A 13,883-nucleotide genomic window follows, 5' to 3' on the forward strand; every position below is an offset into this window, starting at 1 on the left:
TATTGGTTTGTTTCTTTTTCCTCTTTTCTTTTTTCCCTCTTAACTTTAATTTTTTTCTCCTACTCTGCAAATTTTTTCCTCTCCTTCTTTTCTTCTTTCTTTTCTCCTTCCTTACTCTCTCTCTCTTACACTCTCTTGCTGCCCCCATATTGTTCATCTCCCTTTTTGTCCCTGTTCTGGCCTTCATTCAGAGTTCTTTATTTTTCTATTACTCTCTTTTTCCTACTTGCCTGTGTCCTCTGCCTCACAGCTAACCTTCCCCTATCCTTCTACCTATTTGTCCCTCCCTTCCCAACTCATTCTAACTCCCCACCCCAAAGGGTAAAGTGTTATATTGAAGAGTTTATTCACTATAATCATATGTTGGGTTGGTCCTCAACCTTGATTTAATTTACACAGTTAAAAGTGATAGATTAATAACTACCACAAAATGTTATTTTCTAAGATGTACTTGATATAATGGTGTTGCTGACTGTATCATGTGAGCTAAGATGTTTTTATTTATCTAGTCAGTAATCCTTCCTAGTATAATGACAATGAGATAGCTTCAGAGTCATTAGAGACTCAAAACTTAAAGACCAGCTATATTTGGAAGACACATCTGAGAAGTAATCATTCCACAAAGGTTCTAATTAGAAGCAAAAAAGTTATTTACAATAGGCAATTCCAAAGTATCAACCCAGAAGTTAAAGCAAGGACAGTACCAAAAACAAAAATGAGAAGACACTTAAGCAAGTCACAAATTCAGACTTCCACCCCACCAAGGGTCCCTGGGGGAAATAAGGTGGAATAGTCTGATAACCAACCACATGGTCACCCTGAACTGATAGACAGGAAGTAACAAAACAGATGAATGAGGCTATAGAAAAATTCAAAGCTGAAATAATCTCCCAGATATCTGCAGAGATGGTGAGCAGAGTGAAAGACATGATTAGAAGCTCTAGAACAGAAACAGATAAAAAAAATAGATGAACTCAGAAACATGCTGGAAACCATGAATACCCAACATAAGAAAGAAATGGAATCCATGAAACAGATTCAAACAGATATTCAGGAGATTAAAAACACCATTGAAAGTATCCACACCAGATGAGGGAAATGTGAAGATAGAATATTAGATTTAGAAGACAGAATCGTGGATAAAGACCATGAAAACAGAAATTTCTTTAAAAGTAGTAAGGGACCACGAGAAATCAATCCAACAGCTGCTAGATGATGCAAAGAAGAATAACATAAGACTGATAGGAGTCCATGAAAAAAACAGGAGAAAGCACAATTGACATAAAAAACTGTTCACAGAAATAATAGTGGAAAACTTCCTAGACAGAAGTAGAGAATTGGACATACAGATAAGTGAGGCATATAAAACTCCAACTAGCCATGATAAAAAGGTCTACATCTAGACATATAATAGTCAAGATCTCAGAAACACAACAGAAGAACAAAATCCTACAAGCAGTTAGAGAAAAGAAACAAGTCACCTACAAAGGAAAGCCCATCAGAATCAAAGCAGACTTCTCAACATAAACACTCAAGTCAAGGAGAGCCTGGAGTGAAGTATTTCAAACCCTAAAAGAAAATAAATTCCAACCTAGACTGTTGTATCCTGCAAAATTATCTTTGAAAATTGATGGGTAAATTAGATACTTCTATGACAAAGAACACCTGAGAAATTTTATGAACATCAAACCAGCACTACAGGCAATTCTAAACAATATCCTTGAAAAAGACAATGAAGGTCACAATTCCATGAAGCCCAACAGATGGAAACCACCAGGCAAGGTAAGACACTAAAGGGAAAGGGAGAAAAAAGAAATAAAAGATCCAACAAAAGTAAAACATCATGACAAGGATGAATCGATATCTATCAATTATAATCATCAATGTTAATGCCTCAATTCACCAATCAAAAGAAACAGACTGACAGAATGGATTAAGAAGCAAAATCCAACAATATGCTGTATAAAAGAAACACACCTAACTCAAAAAGAAATTCATAGACTGAAAATAAAAGGATGAAAAACAGTTCTACATGCCACAGGAACAGAGAAAAAAAGCAGAGGTAGCAATCTTATTTGCAGAAAAAGAAGATATCAAACCAAAACTAATTAAGAGAGACAAAGATGGTCACTATATCCTTGTGAAGGAAACAATCCTAGAAGAAGAGGTGACTATCCTAAATATATATGCACCAAATATGAATGCCCCCAACTATACAAAACAAATATTAATGGACATGAAAAACCAAATAAACACTAACACAATTGTAGTGGAGGATCTCAGTATCCCACTTTCACAAATAGACAGATCATCTAGACAAAAAGTTAACAAGGAAATTCTAGAACTGAACCAAGCTATTGAACAATTGGACTTAATAGATGTTTACACAGTGTTCCATCCCACAAAATCGGAATCTACATTCTTTTTAGCTGCACACAAGTTATTCTCCAGAACAGACCACATGCTAGCTCATAGGACATGTCTAAGGTAATATACATGAATTGAAGTTACTCCTGTATTTTATCAGACCACAGTGCAATAAAATTTGTGATCAATAACATAAGAAACTGCAAAACCCCTACAAACACATGGAAACTGAATAACACCCTCTTGAACAACCAATGAGTCACAGAAGAAACTAAAGAAGAAATTGAACAATGTCTACAAATAAATGAAAATGCCGCTGCAAAATACAGGAAGCCATGGGACACAATGAAAATAGTTCTACATGGGAAATTCATAGCAGTTGTTCACAACCATATTAGGAAAACAGAGAAAACTCAGATAAAAAACCTAATGTAGAACCTCAAGCTGCCAGAGAAAGAAGAATATAACAAATCCAAAGCTCATACAAGAAAATAAATTATAAAGATCAGAGCAGAAATCAATGCAATGGAGACTAAGATAATGATACAAAAAAATCAATGAATCAAAGAGTTGTTTTTTTGAAAGAATAAGTAAAATTGATAAACCTTTAGCCAACCTTATCAAAAAAAGAAAGAAAAGGCACAAATACATGCAATTAAGAATGAAAAAGGTAAAGTCACAACAGACCCAATGCAAATCCAAAGGATCATCAATACCTACTTCAAGAACCTGTACTCCAGTAAAATGGAAAACACAGAAGAGATGGACAGATTCCTAAATACATACCAATTGCCAAAGTTAATTGAAGAAGATATAGAAATTCTAAGCACTCCAATTACAATGAGTGAAATTGAAAATGTAATAAAAACTTACAAATGAAGAAAAGCCCAGGTCCTGATGGCTTCACTGCTGAATTATACAAGACATTAAAGAAGAACTATTGCCATTACTCTTTAAACTCATCAAGGAAACTGAAATGGAAACAAGGCTTCTGAATTCATTCCTGCAAGTAAATGTTACTTTGATTACAAAACCAGGGAAAGACACAACCCAGAAAGAGAACTACAGGCCAATCACTCTAATGAATATAGATGCAAAAATCCTCTACAAGATACTGGCAAACAGAATACAGAGGGTCATCAAGAAGATCATACACTCTGACCAGGTTGGATTTATCCCAGTGATGCAAGGTTGTTTCAACACTTATAAGTCAAAAAATGTAATGTATTATATAAACAGAGTCAAGTCAAAAGCCATATGATCATCTCAACAGATGCAGAAAAGGAATTTGACCAAATCCAACACCCATTCATGATAAAACCCTACAGAAAATTGGAACACAAGGTCTTTATCTCAACCTGATTAAAGCTATCTATGAAAAACCAACAGCTAACATAATACTAAATGGTCAGAAACTGAAAACTTTCATGTTAAAATTAAGAACAACAAAAGGATGCCCACTGTCACCACTCCTGTTAAATATAATCCTGGAAACATTAGCCACAGCAATTAGAAAAGAGAAAGAAATAAATGGAATAAAGATGGGAAAGGAAGAAGTTAAACTGTCATTATTTGCTGATAATATGATACTTTACATAGAAGACCCAAAAATCTCTGCCAAAAGACTTCTAGGCTTAATTGACAGATTCAGTAGAGTAGCTGGATACAAGGTCAATACTCATAAAACAATAGTCTTCTTGTACAAAAATAACAGACTCAGAGAGAATTTAGGGAAACTATTCCTTTTACAATACCATCTAAACAAATGAAATATCTAGGAATCAATCTAACAAAGGAATCAAAAGCCCTTTCCACTGAAAACTATAGCACTCTGAAAAAGGAGATTGAGGAGGATATAAGAAAATGGAAAGACATCCTTGTTACTGGGTAGGAAGAACCAATATAGTGAAAATGGCCATACTTCCAAAACTACTATATAGATTCAATGCAATGCTGATTGAAATTCCCATAATATACTTCATAGAACTACAGATACCAATCCAAAATTTCATTTGGAGAAAGAATACACCTAGAATAGCCAAAAGCAATTCTAAGCAACAGAGACATGGCTGGGGGTATAACAATCCCCAACTTGAATGTATACTACAAAGTCACTGTGATAAAAACAGCATGGTACTGGCAAAAGGACAGACCTGAGGATGAATGGAATAAATTAGAAGATACAGAAACAACTCCAAACATACTCAGCCACCTCATCTTTGACAAAGGTGCCAACCACCATCATTGGAGGAAAGACAGACTATTTAATAAATGGTGTTGGAAAAACTGGATTTCAACCTGACAAAGATTAAAACTAGAACCATAGCTATCACCATGCACTAAACTAAGATTGAAGTGGATTAAAGATCTAAATATTTTAAAAGGAACACTAAACTTGCTGGAAGATAAGTTAGGTAGAACTCTTGAAGACATTGGCATAGGAAAAGACTTCATGAACAAAACCTCAGTAGCACAGGAACTAGCACAAAGAATCAACAACTAGGATCTCACCTTATTAAAAAGTTTCTGCACTGCAAAAGAAACCACCAACAGAGCTAACAGATAACCTACAATGTGGGGAAAAAAATTTTAGCAGCTGTACCTCAGGCCAAGGATTACTATCTAGAATATACAAAGAATTGAAAAAAAATCAGATTCCCCAAATTCAAAGACCCAGTTCAAAATTGGGCATCTGAAATGAACAGGCATTTCTTAGAAAAAGAAATAAAACAGAAAGCAAATATATGAAAAAATGTTCAACATCACTGATCATTTAAGAGATGCAAATGAAAACAACACTGAGATTCCACCTCAGGCCACAAAGAATGGCTGCTATCAAGAAATCAACCAGTAACAAATGCTGGTGGGGTTGTGGGGAGAAAGGAGCCCTTCTCCATTGCTGGTTGGACTGTAGACTGGTGCAACCACTGTGGAAATCAGAATGGAGATACCTCAAAGAACTAGGACTAGAGGTCCCATTTCACCTAGCTACTCCCATGCTGGGTATCTTCCCCAAAGAATTAAAAGAATCATACCACAGTGATATATGTGCACCCATGTTCATAGCGGCACAGTTTTTTATAGCTAAAGCTTGGAAACAGCCCAAGTGACAATCAACTTGAAACGGGATAAAGAAGATGTGGTTTTTCTATAAAATGGAGTACTACTCAGCCATACAGAATGAGAAACTAGAGTCATTTATAGCTAAATGGAAGCATATAGAGGCCATACTCTTTTTTTCCATAGTCTTAAGTGAAATAAATAGGACACACATATATGAATACTGAATAGTTTCACTAGTGTGAGAAACTGATAGTGTAAACAAGAGTTAAAATGATTAAAATGAATAATTGATAATTTGAAATAGGAAAAAAGTTCCAAACACAAAGGGGTGAAGGGAGAGGAAGGGGAAAGGAAAGGAGGGAAATGAAAAACTATGAGAAAAGAAAAAAATAGAAATTATGTCTGTGTAAATAGGGAAGGGTGGAGTGGGTGAAGGGTGCACAAGTAATGAGGAAATAATAAGAACCAAGATGCATCATGTACAGGTACAAACACCCAATGATAAATGTAAACATATTGTATACCTAAAATGTACCAATAAAAGAACTTAGAAAAAAAAAGATTTTTGTTATATGCTTTCCATATCCTTTTAAATTCTGTAAAATATGTGGTAATGTAGTCTAAATCTTGATATGGTAATTTTAAAAATGCATAATTGATATTGTATAATAGGAAGAAAAGGTCTAAAGGAGTGGGGGAAATGGGAGGGGTAGTGGAAAGAAAGAAGGGAAAAGAAAAATATGAGAAAAGAAAAAAATGGAAGCAAAGTCTTTGAAAATAGGGAAGGGTGGAGGGCTTGAAGGGAGGGCAGGGAAAGGGGAAAAAATTAAGAACCAAGATACTCATGCAATGGTACAAGATCCCAATGATAAATGTAACTGTATTTTATACCTAAAATGTAACAATGGACTTAATGGAAACAAAACAAAAGAGAACAAAAGAAAACAAAGCAAAAGCTTCTGCTCAGAAAGATAAACCACCAATAGTGTAAAAAGACAAACTACATTGTGGGAAAAAATTTCAACCACTATTCCTCAGACAAAGGTCTACTATGTAGACTTCATAGAGAACTTAAAAAATCAGGCCTCCCAAATGTAATGCTCCAATCCAAAAATGGGTGTCTGAAATGAACAGACATGGCTCAGACAAAGAAGTGGAAGGTAGAAGCAGGAAATAAACATATAAAATAATATTAACACCAGTGGTCTTTCAAGAGGCTTCAAATAAAAACAACAGTGAGATTCCATTTCATCCCAGAAAGAATGGCTGCTATCATGAAATCAACCAATAACAAATGCTGATAGGGCTGTAGGGAAAACAAACACTTCTCTACTCTTGGTGGGAGTGTAGACTGGTGGAACCACTGTGGAAATCAGTATATAGATACCTCAAAGAACTAGTACTAGAGGTTCCGTTTGACTCAGCTATTCCCCTGCTGTGTATCTTCCCAAAAGAATTAAAAGAATCATACCACAGCAATGTATGTGCACAAATGTTTATAGTTTCATAGATTGTAATGGCTAAAACTTGGAAACACCCAATTGCCCATCAACAGGAGAATGGATAAACAAAATGTGATTCCTTTTTGTATAAAATGTAGTACTACTCAGCCATAAAGAATGAGATATTAGAGATATTTATAGTTAAAAGGTTGCATATTGAGAAGATTCACTAAAGTAAAATAAACAGGACACAGATGTGCAGATACCAATATTTTCTCTGGTATGAGAAACTGAAAATGTAAATAAGGATCAAAATGTATAATGAGTAATGTGAAATAGGAAGAAAAGTTACAAAGGAGAAGGGAAAGTGGGAAGGGTAGGGGAAAGGAAAGAGTGAAAGGGGAATGGAATAAATATTCAAAAAGGAAAAAATGGAAACAAAGTCTGTAAATACGGAGGGGTAGAGGGGCTGATTGGAGTGTATGGGAATGGGGAAAAAATAAAAATCAACATATATCATTTAAAGGTACAACTCTCCAATGATAAATATCATTATATTGTATACCTAAAATGTACCAATAAAATTAATTTAAAATTGAAAAGAGACAAGAAATCATCATTGGAAATTCCAAGCTGCCATATTCTTGAATGTGAATTGAAGAATAGCAACTAGAAATGTGCAATTTGCATTATGACATGTATTTAATTTCTAAGTTTCATAGATATTAAAGTGTAATATTTTAACATGTTTATGTTCATAGAAAATTGTCTGATTATTTGAAAAAGTTCACTATACATGAAGTGAAATATTACACAACAGTTGTAAAGCTGAAAATACAGAAGTCTGGGATTAAATATTCACTATTCTTCATGATAAAACCTGAGTAATCCAGAGGGGATGACTAAATAAATCTCCCTGAAGCATTTTATGATGATACGATCAGAAATGTTGAGATTCTTGGAGACCACCATGGGGATAAAGGCCAGGTACACTCTTGAGGCCTTAAATTGCTACTCATTAAACCATGATGTGTGTCTTCTTCTGAGGCAGTTGGGACTTAAAACCTTTTTATAGAAAACAGAATCTCTTTGCTTGGGCCTATTGAGGTAGCATGAACAATTGAAAGCAGAACAAAGCTTCCCCTTAAGTTTTTTCTGCCTTTATTACCTTAAAACTTTGGGTCAGATCACTTTTCTTCTCTCACATCAGCATGCTAGCCTTGTATAGAGTGTCTTTCTGCAACCGGCAACACAGGATAAAGTAACCCTGTATTTATACAACCCATCTCCTCCCCTTCAAGACAGAGGGCACCGTGATAAGACTGACAGTGATAGTCAATTATTGATGAGTGCTGGAAGTCTCTGTCACTGTCTTAAGTCAACCATGGAATATAGCAGAAACTGAAATCAGACTCTGCCCTGTGGAAATGAGTAACTCATAGAGATTGGATTTCATCCTCTAATGCTAAGGACTTCTCTAGAACCATTGTAAAAAACCCAAACTGAGACAATGATCAACCTGAGCCTAGCCATGCACAGCCCTTTTATACAAACTGGACTCCTTTCTTTGTGGCCAAGGCTGAACACTTCCATCAGAGCTGTGCCTTCTTCAGCTCCTCAAGTTAAAGCCCCTCTCCCATTTTCTCTTACATCCTAACTCTGACTAATGAATCAGCACTTGTCTCTCACTGACCCTACCTGAAATGCTTTTCTGCAGTGAGACATCAAGAACCTGCCTCATCTGTATTAAGGTACACATCTCTTCTCAGGGTGGGGGATTCCTTGGATGCTGTCCAGTGAGAGTTTCAAATTCAGGTTAGTTTGAAGCAAAGGTAAAAGACAGAATGATTTGGAGAGTGAGGATTGGATGTTGGGTGCAGGCACTGTGTGTAGGTGTGTGGAATAGGGAAATGGGCAGTGTTCCCATGGAGATTAATCCTGTCTAACCTATGTTCTGCCAGCCCACTCAGTGACCCTGAGGGTGTAGGGTTGGGGATGTCACTACCTCAATTGTCAACCTGATTGCACTAAAATCTTCCCTTCTCAGAGTTTAGAAAAACTCAGTGGATAGTAGCATGTGTGGGAACAGAAGGCATGAGGACATTAATTGTTTCTTCATTCTAGAAAATATTGTGTTTGTGAATAAGAAACAACCAAATACACAAAAACAAGAAAAACCACAACACCACACAAGATCCAGTGTCAGAAGAGAGAAGTTTTGTTGATTGGGTTTAAATCCCATTTCCTTATCACATGATAAGGAGCCTGTGCCAAGGATATTCTATTCCTGGTCTCTGGGCCAAGGGTTGTCCCAACCTACACACAATTTGCACTTGATCCATGGGGGTGTAACTTGGGACACATGTATCCTGTGCAGAGGAAGCAAAGCAGATTCACTGGGCAGGTAAGCAGAGAGGGCACAGCACAGCCATATCAGAGCCAGAGTCCTCTGAGCCCCAGGCCTGGTCCTCCTCACTGCCTTCTGAAGCAGAGCTAACACTGCATTGGGAGTCTGAGGTAACCAAGATTGCTCCATTAGAGGAGATGGGAACCTTGGTCTGGGAATTAAACCTGTAAAAGAATTCTGATAGGTTCCTTTGATCACACAAGGAAGGAAAACAGATTATTGGAGAAACCTAAGAATTTGTTCCTTAGTGGAGGTACATTCTAGGCCATGACACTTACAGAAAGTATACACTCTATATTGCAAAGTGACATCTAGTTTTGTTTGTGACTTCATGCCACATCTTAAGTTGATCCGCTGGTGTTGTGAGGGCCTCTAGTGAGAGTCTGCGGTGTGCTGTGGAGGGTTGGCTGTGAAGGTCTGGGTGCCATTGGCAGCAACAATGATGCACAGCAAGAGTACCATTCTTGTCTTGGGTTCCAACTTGGAAGAGAGATATGCACATTGAAATTTTCTCACCAAGCAAATTATTTAAATACATTTAAGGGGTAAATTGTGGATAAAGTAAAGATAATACTTTTTTTTTCAAATTTTGTTGTAAGTGTATATATAAAAATATATGCATTTTTGATGTAGAAAACAATATTTTGGAGCACACGTAAATTGTGGAAAGGTAAAAGCTAATTAATTAAATTGTGTATCATCACCCATAGTTGTTTTGTGGTGAGAACATTTAACATCCACTTTGGTAAACTGTCCAGTGTTACAATATGTCACCACTTACCCGAGTCCCCATGCCATAACACAGATATTCTCCCTCTTGCTTTCTGGGTGGCTGTGACTCTGAACCTGTGACCACTGTCACCCCAACCATAAGGAAGCCACTGCCTGATCCTCTGGCAAACAGCACCCTGCACTCTGCTTCTAGGAGATTAACTCTTTCACCCCCACATATGAGTAAGAGCAGGGAGTGTTTATCTCTCTCAACTCACTGCTGCTGGAGGGGCTGTTCTAGAAAGGCAAAGATAAATGTTGGCAAGAATGTGGAGAAAGGGGAATACTGTTGGTGTAAATGTAAGTATTGCCAGTATGGAAGTAGGATTAGAGCTCCTCAAAAGATTTAAAGTAGAGCTTCTATATGACCCAGCAGTTGCACTCCTGGGTAACTATCCACAAGAAGTGACCAGTGTGTGTAGACACATCTCCACTCCCCTGGTCACTGAAGCATTGGTCACTGCAGTTAAAGTATGGAATGAACCAGTTTCTAGCTATGGATGAGTTGGACAGATAATGTGGTGAATGTAAGCATCAAATATCATCCCACCTTAATGAAGAAGCAGATCCTGCTCCCGATGGCAGCACAGGTGCACCTGAAGTCCATGACATTAAATGAAAACCCAGGAACAGAAAAGGCCAATTTTTTTGTGTTCTCACTGTGCATCAACACAATGACAACTGATTTGTTTCTCTTTGGGTCACCAGCATTTGAGAATTAAAGACACTACTCCTGAAGGCAGGAATGAGTTTCAGGCCAACCTCAGATCTCCTCATTGACACATCTGACTCACTACCAGCAACTGGGACCATCCTGTTTCCAGATGCACCAAGCCTCATCTATACCTCACTGTCCCCTGGGTGAGGATCCCCAGGAATCACAGCCCTCACTTTATCATTCATTGTTTTAAAACCCACAGGGTCCCACCAAACAGCCCCAGTGTTGGGCAGGTTGTGTGAAATTAGCTGGCATGAGGGACAAGGGGGTGCAAACAGAATGTTGTGTCAGCTACAGATAAATGAGGAAACACAGACCTCAGGGTGTGACACATTTCAATCACTTACTAGGTAACAGATCCAAGCACATAGGCCTCCATGTGGAGAACCAGGAACACAGCATTCTGCTGCATATCCTGAGCCAAAGGACACCAGGAAGGGAACATTCTTTACTCAACCTCTTGCCTGCCTGAGACCTGAGTTAGGTTGGAGCTTATATTTTAAAATTGTTTGGTACCTTTCTTAAGTGATTACAGCCCTTGAGGTTAACATGGACTGTCTGAAAGGAGCAGAAGACACCTGGCAGTTCCAGAGTCAGCTCTAAGAGAACTGGTCAGGCAACACCAGTCACCCCAACTCCAGGAAGCCCAGGAAAAACTCTTCTGCACAAAGCACACATTAGTCTTGAACTCAAGACAGAGGCCTGTGTGGCATTGCCTACCTTTTCCTGAGAGTGTGAAGCTCTGTGTATTACCTTTGTGGTAAAGTCTATGTGTACATCTGCATGGCAGCCTATGTGTGGAGTGAATTCCTTCATGAAGACACAAAAACTGAGGGAGAGTGTGGACTCCCCATGGTGTCTGGCCTTGTCTTCCTGGTGACAGTCATATGACACCCAGGCAATCTCTGTTGAGATACCTATGGTGTGCCATGCCTCCTGGGTCCCAACCCCATCCTCTGCACTGCTTCATTGCTCCTTCTGGGCCTTGTACATCTGGCTTCTCCCTCTGCCTTCCACCTGATCCATGGGGAGCTCATACACCATGTCCCCTGCACCAGCATGGCTGCACTGTGAATCCTCTCTCAGCCTTCCCGACTCTGTCTCCCCGTGTTATTGTGAGTTCCTACACATTTGCAGTTACTCTGTTGTCTTCCATTCTGCCTTTGAATGTTTTGGGAGTTTAAGCACAGTTCAAGTTTCTTGCCTTCCCACCACCTTCTGGTGGCCTGGAGCAGCTATTTAATAAATCCATAAATTAATGTCTAGATTCACTGGCAAGTGACATTTCTTTCACTTGTGGAGAAAAATGCCCATTTTTTGCCCCCAATGTTGCCCAACACTCTGAACTTGCTTGAAATTTGTTTTCCCAAACTGTTTGTCTCTGTCACCATTTAGTGTACAGAGCTACACATTTTATGTTGTACTTTTTTGTGTTTTACCCAATGCCCCATGCAGAGCTTCATGCATACTACAAGCAGTGTGAGTTGGGTTGATTATTATTTTCTCTCCCTTCTGAGGTCTTTTGCTATTTATTCTTTTTTACCAATGACTTTTTTAAAAATTAATTTTATTGGTACATTTTATTGGTACACTTTAGGTATACAATTCATTTACATTTATCATTGGGTGTTTGTTCCTGTACATGATATATCTTGGTTCTTATTTTTTTCCCCATTACCTGTGCACCCTTCACCCCCTCCATCCTTCCCTATTTACATAGATTTCATTTCCATTTTTTTTCTTTTCTTATGGTTTTTCCTTTCCCTCTTTTCCTTTCCCCTTCCCCTCCCTTCACTCCTTCATCTTTGGGCCTTTTTACCTATTTCAAATTATCAATTATTCATTTTAATCATTTTAACTCTTGTTTACCACTGGCTTTTGAAAATGTTTATGATTTTTCAGTCTTCATCTTTTCTGGACCTGAAATCCTGTGTGGTAATAGAGGGTTAGGGGTCAAAATTAGGCTTGAGAATGTTTTCTCCTAGTAATTTCATTTTTCTCCTATGATTTTAGTGCATGTGGCCAAGAAGAGTCCACCCTCATGTGGTAAATGAGAGAGTCTGGACTGTGACTTTCCATGAAATTAACTGGAGGAGAAAAAATGAACTCTCCTGCTCAAGAACCCCCTGACCTCCTCTCACTCACCATGAGGGGAAGAAGGCAGAGACATAAGAGAGGCCAGGGGTGGACAGTTGGGCTGTCTCTAGTCAGGCAGGTTCTCTTCAGAGCCTGGGTTTCATGGAGAGCAAGGTGGGAGTGATCTGTAACCAGGCAGGAGAGAGAGAGTGATGAGTAGGGGGCTCCTGAGAGTTCATGGCACAGCTGGTCTGAGACCTGAGCTAGTGCAGGGAGACCATTAACTCAGAGCCTCATGTGTACAGATGAATGCTCTACAGGGAATTTACCTCCTAATTTGTTTGTCTGTAGAATCATCTTTCTCTGAGAAATATGCCTGAGGTAGGTGAAGATGAGAGCCCAAAACAATAAGCTTATCATATTGATGGATCGATGTGCAGACTGTGGCCACACCATGCTGTTTCCATGGCTCTCTATGAAAAATTATACACAGGGAAGACTGATGAGACCCCAGGGAAGTTTTTCTTAAAACTTTCATGGTTTATTACATTTGAAGCAGTACATTGCATGCAGAAATGTGACACTACTGTAGAAAATGGAGGAGCTCTTCAGCTGGTTAGATATTTATTTTCCTTCCAGGAGACAACTTTATGGAATGTTATGAAATATTGCATATGCCGATGCTATTTTTCTTGAAGTGTCCTTCCTTCACCATATGAAACTGTTGACAACAGCTGGTGTCAGTCTTACACCATAAATCCAGCTATTCCTGTCCTGAACAAGGAATAGAGCAGAACACACATCAGTAGTAAGGATGGAGGAATTTGTTAAAAGAAGGTACAGTGCTCAGGTGGGGCATGGGCTGATGAGAAAACTCGAGTTTATTTTACAGGAGCGGCCCCACCTGCTTTAGAGTCTGACATTTTCACTGGGAACTTTCCTGTGTCTTGTGGTGGGACTAAAGGGACACCGTCCTATTGGGAATCTCCATTATAACATCAGGAGGAACATTTTTACCTTTATATGGCCCTTGCTGGAA

Source organism: Heterocephalus glaber, unplaced genomic scaffold (genome assembly GCF_053883595.1).
Source record: "Heterocephalus glaber isolate CG9 unplaced genomic scaffold, H.glaber_assembly_v1.0 deba00001806, whole genome shotgun sequence".
NCBI classification, from domain to species: domain Eukaryota; kingdom Metazoa; phylum Chordata; class Mammalia; order Rodentia; family Bathyergidae; genus Heterocephalus; species Heterocephalus glaber.